General features: G+C 55.7%; 1 long non-coding RNA gene across 1 annotated transcript; it reads left to right on the forward strand.

The window, feature by feature from the left end:
• Nucleotides 1-346: 346 nt before the first annotated feature.
• Nucleotides 347-3416, forward strand: LOC135298406 (uncharacterized). The gene is made up of 3 exons (XR_010360388.1): nt 347-1716; nt 2930-2989; nt 3142-3416. It is a non-coding gene; the product is annotated as an uncharacterized LOC135298406 (long non-coding RNA).
• Nucleotides 3417-8624: the final 5208 nt, after the last annotated feature.

An 8624-nucleotide genomic window follows, 5' to 3' on the forward strand; every position in this document is an offset into this window, starting at 1 on the left:
CCGGGCGCTGCAGAGAGCGGGGGCGGCGCTGGGAGCGGCCGGAGCGCTCCGGGAGCTGCTGAGGCGGCCGGGACAGGGCCGGGAGGGGCTGAGAGGGGATCGGGGGGGCGTGGGAGGGTCCGGGGGGCTGGGGGGGCTTTGGGGAGGGTTCCGGGGTGTGGGGCGGGGTCTGGGGAGGGGTCTTGGCTGGGGGATCGTGAGGTGTCAGGGAGGGTCTGGGGAGGGGTCCTGGGGCACTGTGGGGGGATCTGGGGGTGGGGAGGGGTCCTGAGAGGGGTCTCGAGGGGGGTGCTGGGGGTGCTGGGGGGACTTTGGGGTTCCAGGGTGGTCCTGGGCCAACCTTGGGGGCTTTTCAGGGGGATTTGGGGTTCCCGGGGGAGATTTGGGGATCCGGGGGGTTCCCAGGCCCCCCCCTCCCGTTTTTGGGGGTCTCCCATGGTGCCCCCTCCCCACAGAGCTCCGAGGGCCCCTGAGGTGGCTCCTGTTCCACCGGCCGGTGCCCCTGACCCAGGACGGCCCCAGAGAGTCTGGGGGGTTCTGAGGGGCAATTTTGGGGGGCATTTTTGGTATTTGGGGGCAATTTTGGGAGGGTTTTTGGGGATTTTGGGAGGGCGTTTTTAGAGCTTTGGAGGGTTTTGATGGAAGTTGAGGGGCTATTAGTGGGGATTCAGAGAGAATTATTGTGTTTCGGGGTTTATGGGATTTTGGGAGTTTTGTGGCTTTGGGGAGTTTTGGATTTTGGGGGATTTTATTGGGGTTGGGGGTTGATTTTTGAGGGGGTTTAGTGAAATTTTGGGGAGTTTTTTTGAGTTTGGGTGGGTTTCACTTGGATTTGGTGGGATTCTCTGGGGTTTTGGAGGATCTTATTGTAATTTCTTGAGGAATGTGGGATTTTTAGTGGAATTTGTGGGGCATTTGGGAGTCTGGGGCCTTTGGGTTGTCCCAGGGTTTGCAGAAGGGCTGAGAGGCATTAAAATCTCCTTAAAAGCCCCAAAAGTCCCAATAAAACTCATGAAATCCGAAATAAATCTCGCAAAATCCCATTAGAACACCCTAGAATCCCAATAAAAGCCCACAAAATCTTTTGAAATCCCAATAACACCCAAAATCCTAATGAAACCCCACAAATCCGCCCCAAAAAATGTCCCCTAAAAAATCTTGCAAAATCTCCCCCAAGACCCAAAGAAATCAGAGCAACACCCAAAAATCCCAACAAAACTTCTCTAAATCCCACCAAAACTCCCAAAAAACCCCAAATTGCCAAAAAACCCAAATCCCAAATACATCCCACTAAATGCCTCCAAAATTCCAATAAATACCTCAAAATCTCCTAAAAATCCCAATAAAACCCCCAGAATTTATGAGAATTGCAAAAACCCCCAACAAAATCCCAGTAAAACCTCCCAAAATACAAAAAAAAAACCAACCAAAATTTTCAATAAACCCCCAAACACCCCCAGAAGAACACCCCCCCCAAAGCGCCAATAAAACCCCCAAAATCCAAACCCCCCAAAATCCACAAACCCCCCAACATCTCCCACCTTGTCCCAGCATGTCTGCAGTCATTCCCAGGCGCTGCCAGGGGCCCCAGGACGGTGTCAGTTCTCCCAGTGTGATCCCCCAGTCATGCCCAGAATATCCCAGCTGCCTCCAGCATGCATCCAGTCCTGCCCAGTTCCTCCAGTTTGCTTGCAGCGTGATCCCAGTTTCTCTCAGGTGCTCCCAGTAGCCCAAAGTGTGATCCCAGTCGCTCCCTTTCAATCCCAATATGATCCCAGTAAGCTCCAGTTGGATCCCAGTCACATGCCAGCCCTCCCAGTGTGGTCCCAGTATAATCCCAGTTGCTCCCAGTCAGGCCCAGTATGGGGGATGATGTGCAGGGTGTGTTCACAGTCACTCTCAGATTCTCCCAGTATTAGTCCAGTCCCTCCCAGTATGATCCAGAGATGAGCCCAGTGTGCTCCCAGTCCCTCCCATGATGATCCAGAGATGAGCCCAGTGTGCTCCCAGTCCCTGCCAGTATGAACCAGTTGTGCTCCACATGGTTCCAGTTGCTCTCTTTCACCCTCCCTTTGGTTCCAGTCACTCCCAGTATCTCCCAGTGCATCCCAGTTCCCTCCAGCATGTTCCCAGTCCCTCCCATTATTCCCCAGTATGATCCCATTTGCTGCCAAGCACTCCCAGTCAGCCTCAGTGCAGTGGCACTGACTGCCAGGATGATCCCAGTCACCTCCAGCGTGATCCCAGTTGATCCCAGTAGAAGCCCAGTTTGTTCCAGTGACCACCAGCATGTTCCCAGTCACTCCCAGTTGCTCCCAGTTGGGTTTTTTGGGGGGATGTTTGGAGAATGAAGAAGTGCAAGGCTGAGCGGAAAAGGCCCCTCGGGGGGACATCGGGGGGTGGCGGTGGCGGCTGGCGGCAGAGGCAGCCTGGAGGAGCAGAGCCCTGTGTCCCCCAGGAGCCCAAAGTGGGGAGCCCAGAGAGGGGGGAGCGCCGCCATGGGCGGGAGCCTGCAGAGGCTGGAGAGGGGCAGGGGGGACTCCTTGGAGCCCCTGCAGCCCGGAGCAGAGAATGAGGGGAGAAGGGAGCCCAAAAGGGAGCCCAAAGAGCCCCGGCATCCCTGAATGGGGAGCGAAGAGGGGGCAGCTTTTGGGATTGCTGGGAGTGCCAGCAGGCTGGGGAGGGCGGGCACCGAGGAGAAGGGGGACCCCCAATGCAAGTGTGACCCCAGCAGCTGGGACAGGGGCAACCCTGAACAGCAGAGGGGAGGGAGCACGGACAGGGAACTCCTGGGGAAGGTTTTTCAGCCCTGAATCTTGGTGTTTGGGAGGTTTTTCTGGAGCCTAGGTCGCTGGTGACTTGTAGAGATGGACTTGGGCAGGAAGACCTTCAAACACAACGTGCTCATCCTTTGTTTTCCTCCAACCAGGATTTCCATTGCCAACCCCCATTGAGGCTGTGAGGAAAATGCCCCAGAACATGCAAACAGGTGAGGAGGAAGTCAGTGCCCCTTTCCCCTCTCTCCTGCTCCATCTCCCAGCCCAGCACGGTCCCGGCTGCAGGACAGCCTGGGGGAATCTCCTTGCCCTTGCCTGTGGCCCGGAGGCAAATGCCATCCTGTCCTTGTCCTTCCTCCCCCAGAGCAGGAGCTGAGCATGGAGAGCAGGGAGGACAAATCCCCGCGGCAGAACCTCGTGGCAGAGGCCGTTTTGAGCGGCTCCACGGCGCAGGAAGCCAACGGGGAGGAAAAGCCCCGGAGATCCTGCACGAGGAGGGGCTGCAAACGCAGCCCAGGTTGCTCTGAGGAGTAAAGATCCACCCTGTGCCAGGAAGGTGGACAGAGCTTCAGCCAGAGCTTGGAGCTGGTGGTCCATGAGCAGGTTCCTGATGGGGAGAAGCCTCACAGGTGCTTGGAGTGTGGGAAGAGCTTCTGGTGGATCACCAGCCTGATCGTGCACCAGAGGAGCCACACTGGGGAAGGGCCCTACGAGTGTGGGGAGTGTGGGAAAGGCTTCAGGTGCAGCTCTGAGCTCATCACTCACTAACGCATCCATACCGGGGAGAGGCCCTATGACTGTCCCGAGTGTCAGATGAGGTTTCAGACCAGCTCCAGTCTCCTCCAGCATCAATAGATTCACACAGAGGAGAGGCCCTTCCGCTGCCCAGACTGCAGGAAGGGCTTCAAGTGCAACTCAAACATCGCCAGGCACCGGTGCATCCACAGCGGGGAGAAGCCCTACGAGTGTCCCCAGTGTGGGAAGAGCTTTACCCACAGCTCTAACTTGACCAAACATCAACAGAGTCACCAGTAAGGGAAGTCCTGCAAGTGCCCTGAGTGTGGGAAGAGCCTCGTGTGCTGCTCCAGCTTCATCCCCCATTGGAGAACCCACACTGGGAAGAGACCTGCTGATCCATGTTCCCTGTGATCCATGGTGGGAAGACACTTGTCACTTTTCCTGCCCCTGCTAGTGACCTGATGTAGGATTGAAGAACAAGAGGGTCTGGCCAGAGCCGTGTCATTACATTCACTCCCACCTCAGGTCATTGCCAGGGGCAGGAAAGGGACTCTCTCTCTCTCCCTGAGGAGAAAGGTGTCCTTTCCAGGCAGGAGGAAATACGTGGCCAGGAAGAGCCACTCAGTGGTGATGTTGTAGTTTTCCCTGTAAATAGTTTTTCTTATCCCTTCTGTTATCAATATTGCTTTTGTTCCTATTTGTTCCTTATCTCATTGCTGTTCCCAGTAAATTGTTCTTATCCCAGCCTGGGATCTTTGCCTTTTGTGCTTTCCATGGGAGGTGGGAGGGCAGTGAGCTGCAGCGCGGTTTTAGAGGGAGCAGGAAATTGGGGAATCCCATTCCTGAACCCCGGCCCATGGAAACCGAGCATCCCAGCTGGTCCCAGCCCTGCTGGCCATGGCAACAGCCTTGGGAGCGGGTCCCTGGCTGGGGCTGTGGGAACCTCTTCCCTCTGGTGCCCAGGGACAGGACTGGAGGGAACGGCTGCAGCTGAGTCGGGGCAGGCTCAGGCTGGATCTCAGGAAAAGGTTTTTGCCCAGAGGCTGCTGGGGCAGTGCCCAGGCTCCCCAGGGAAGGCTCCCAGCTCCAGGGCTCTCTGAGCTCCAGCAGCGTTTGGCCAGCGCTGCCAGGCCCAGGCTGGCATTGTTGGGGTGTCCTGTGCAGGGCCAGCAGTTGGACTCCAGGATCCTGATGGGTCCCTCCCAGCTCAGCCAATTCTGTGGATCTGGGATCCCATGACCCTGGGGATGGGGCTGCCAATGGTTGCCATGGCAACGGGCTCTGGCTGCAGGCCTGAACTGGTGTCCATGGCACCCACCCCTGGCCTGGGGTGTGCATGGAGCTGTGAAGGGACTGAGCATAGCAACAGGAGCTGGGGATGGTTGCCATGGAAACTGACCATAGCAACAGGGGGCTGGGGATGGTTGCCTGGTAAGGATCAGATTTGTCACAGGCCCTCAGAGGGGTTCCATGGGGACATTCCAAGAGTCTCCAGGCTGTTCAAGAGCTGGAATGTCACAGGCAGAGACAAGGGCTCCATGGACACCTCCCAGGGGTTTCTGGGGATGGTAAAGAGCTTCTGTGGTCAGAGGCAGTCACAGCCATTCCATGGTGACATCCCAGGGCACCTTGGGCTGCAAAGGCACCGATCTGTCCCAGGCACTGACAGGGGCTCCACGGTGACATCCCAGGAGTCCCCAGGCTGCCAAAGAGCCGGGATGTCCCAGACACTCCCAGGGGTTCCTGTCATGGGCACAGTGGGAGCCTCAGGGAAAAGCTTTATTTCTTTATTACAGAAAATTCTGCTGGGTTATGAGATAGAGGAATGACATCCAACAGCCACCATGGATCCTCAAATCCCTGCAGGGCCCCCAGACTTCCAGAATTCCTTTTAAGAGAGGAGACTGGGATCAGCTGGATCCAATCCTAGCCCCAGAATTTGTCAAAGGTGTAGAGATTGTACAGGTGGAATTGAATCTTAATGCAATTTGTTCCCATACAATTAATGATGTAATATCAGATATATTTCTATAAATATGGCTCTGATTGATTCTGATCATGATTAGAAGAAAGAACTTAACCACAGTTATTTACTTCACAGTATAGGTTCTATAACAATTATTAGAATATTCTGCTTTAGGAAGCAGTTTTGGAGTCAACAGAGCCTTGCTGGAGTGGTTGGAGCCCATTGCAGGCAGAGCCTCCTGCTCCAGCAGGAACTGCCTTTCCTGTGCCATCAGCAGGGCAGGTCCCCCTGCAGGAAAAGCCCCAGGCCAGCCCCAGCACAGGGAAGGGCTCGGGCACAAGGGCAGAGTGCCGTGCTGGGAGCTGTGCCAGGCAGAGCCTGAGGCACCAAAGGCACCTTGGCAGCAGCAGCTGCTTGCAGGGCATGGCCAGAAGCCTCCCTTGGCAGCCCGGCCTGGTGGCCAGCACTGCAGAGCTGCTGCCTCAGGGCTCATTTCTGCCTGGGCTCTGAAAAGCCACTTCTGCTCCAGGAGCCGGCCTGGGAAGCCATTGGCCCCAGCACCTTGGGCACAAGATATGAATGACAAAACTCCTCATGCCGGCAGAGACACGGCAGGGGCAGAGGAAAGGGGAGAGCCAGGCCCAGGGGACAGGGCTGCAATGGTGATGGCTGTGAGGTCACTGCCCCTGCAGCAGCCTGGCTGCCCTCAGCAGACATTCTGGCCAGAAGCGTTGTGAGGGCACCCAGCACAGCAGAGAACCCACACAACAGGAATTCTGGTTTTGGGGATGAGAGGGTTTCATTGGATCAGGTTGCACAAAGCTGCTGATCTCGGAGTAGTGCGGTGATAGGGAATCCACTGCTCTGGAAAAAGTTGCCGTTTTCTGCCACTCTCATAATTGTAAAATATTTCCTCCTTTTAACAAATGTAAATCCACCCTCATTCAGTTGAAAGATATTGAGCCTTGTTCTGTCACTGCAAGATTTGGGAGAAAATAATTTTGACCACTATTCTTCTATCTTCACAGACCTTGGATAGGATGCAAAAATCTCCCAAGGTGGGGTTTGGAGGCCTCATCACATAAGCAGCGGGAGGAGGCTGCAGGCTCTGGGCTCAGTGGTGTGGAGACTGAGGACAGAACAGGAGTAGTCCAGGAGGGAGTGAAGGGTGGTTTCAGAGAGGCTGGAGCTTTTCTTCATAGTGGGAATGAGCGTGAAGAAGAAATAATCGTGCTAAGGGCAGCTGGGGAGGCCCAGACTGGACACCAGGAGAAAAGCATTTCCCTGTCAGGGCAGCGCTATGGTGCAACACATCACCCAGAAAAAGCCTGGAGCAGCCCAAGGCTTTGTGTGGGCAGGCAGCGGCAGGCAGGAGGCAGAGCTGTCAGCAAAGGAAGGGGCCAGCCAGGTGGAGCAGCCAGGGGATGACGACAGCCTGCAGGGACAGAGGCACAGGATTGCTCAGCATCAGAAACACCTTTCCCTTGCTTGTCCCCACCTGTCATCACTGCCTCCAGTGTTTTGCTTTATCTGGAGATTGAGGACACTTTCTCAGTCCTGTCCCTCAGAAGGATCGGTTTAAAGTATGAGAAACTTCTGTGTTTCACTCTCTTTTTGACTTCCTGAAAAGTTCTCTGAGCACACTCTGAGGGACTGAGTCTGATGCAAAGAGCACCAAAGTTGCAGAGGGTCATTAAAGTCCTGGTGCTGTGTCTGTGCTGCTGAGCTGGGCCGGGCTCCTGGCCCAGAGGCAGCTCCTGGCATGGGCAGCGCTGCAGAGAGACAGCTCTGGCCAGGAGCAGCTCCTGCGCACAGCCCAGCAGGGCTGGGGCACTGCCAGGGCAGCTCAGGGACACCAGCAGGGCACAGGCAGAGCTCACAGGGATCAGCAGTGGCAGGGGCTTGGGGATGTCCCAGAGGGGGCTGTGTCACAGCAGCACCTCTGTGGCTGTGTCATAGAGGCAGGAGGAGCAGCTGTGATGTCAGCAAGGGGGTGTGTGACAGCACAGAGTGGGCTGTGTGAGGTCACAGACTGCGCTGTGACATCACAGGATTTGTTGTGTGAGGTCACTGAGCAGCTACAGCACCATAGAGGGGATTGTGTGACATCACAGAGCAGGATGTGACATCATGGCATGGCAGTATGACATCGTAGAGCAGACTGTGAGGTGAAAGTGTGTGCTGTGACATTTCAGAGTGCCAGTATGACATCAGAACAATGGTTTTGTGACATCACTGAGGGGGTTGCGATATCACACAACTATCTGTGACATCATGGAGTAGAGTATGAGGCCATAGAGCAGATCCTGCCATCATAGAGGTTGGCTATGTGATATCAGAGAGGGGGTTGTGACATCACTGGGTGATGTGTAACATCATAGAGCAGGCTGTGACATCACAGAACAGACTGTGACATCACATGGTGACTTTGTGACATGACAGAGTCTTCTGTGACATCACAGTGCAGCTGCATGACATTCCAGGGTGGCATCCCAGAGTTGGCTCTGTGACACCAAAAGGGTGCTGTATGACATCATAGGGGGCTCGGTGACATCACATGATGCTGTGTGACATCACAGGGTGACTGTGTGACTTCATAGGGGGCTGTGACATCACAGGGGCTGTGTGAGGTCACTGGGGAGGTCACTCTGCCCCAGCCCCCCTCACAGTTCCCCCCAGAGCAGTCCAACGCTGCTCGTTCACAGCGGGGTCCCCTGTCCCCCCGGGTCCCCCCGCCCCCGGCGCCGCAGCCTCCCCCAGAGGATGTTCCACGAGATCGACCCCAGAGCCTGACACGGGGATGGGGGGCCGGGGCCATGGAGGGTGGGACAGGGGGACAGGGACCCCCCGGCAGCATCCCTGTGTCCCCCAGGGCCAGAGCCTAGGCCAGGGCTCCTTCACCCTGTTACAAACGAGGGCTTGAGAGCGCTGAAAAATCCCCAGCAAGTGATCAGCAAAACCAGATTTAATATTAAGGGACAGCACCACAAAGTTCCTTGGCAAGAGTCACTCCTGACTGGACACTTCAGGCACAACAAAGAAACAAAGCAACAACAAAACCAAAACAACCTCCAGACAATCAAAACAGAAATGAACCGAAAACTGTCCCTTTGTGTGTGTGTGTGTGTGTGTGTGTGTGTGTG

The sequence above is a fragment of the Passer domesticus genome, chromosome 4, assembly GCF_036417665.1.
Source record: "Passer domesticus isolate bPasDom1 chromosome 4, bPasDom1.hap1, whole genome shotgun sequence".
Classification (NCBI taxonomy): Eukaryota; Metazoa; Chordata; class Aves; order Passeriformes; family Passeridae; genus Passer; species Passer domesticus.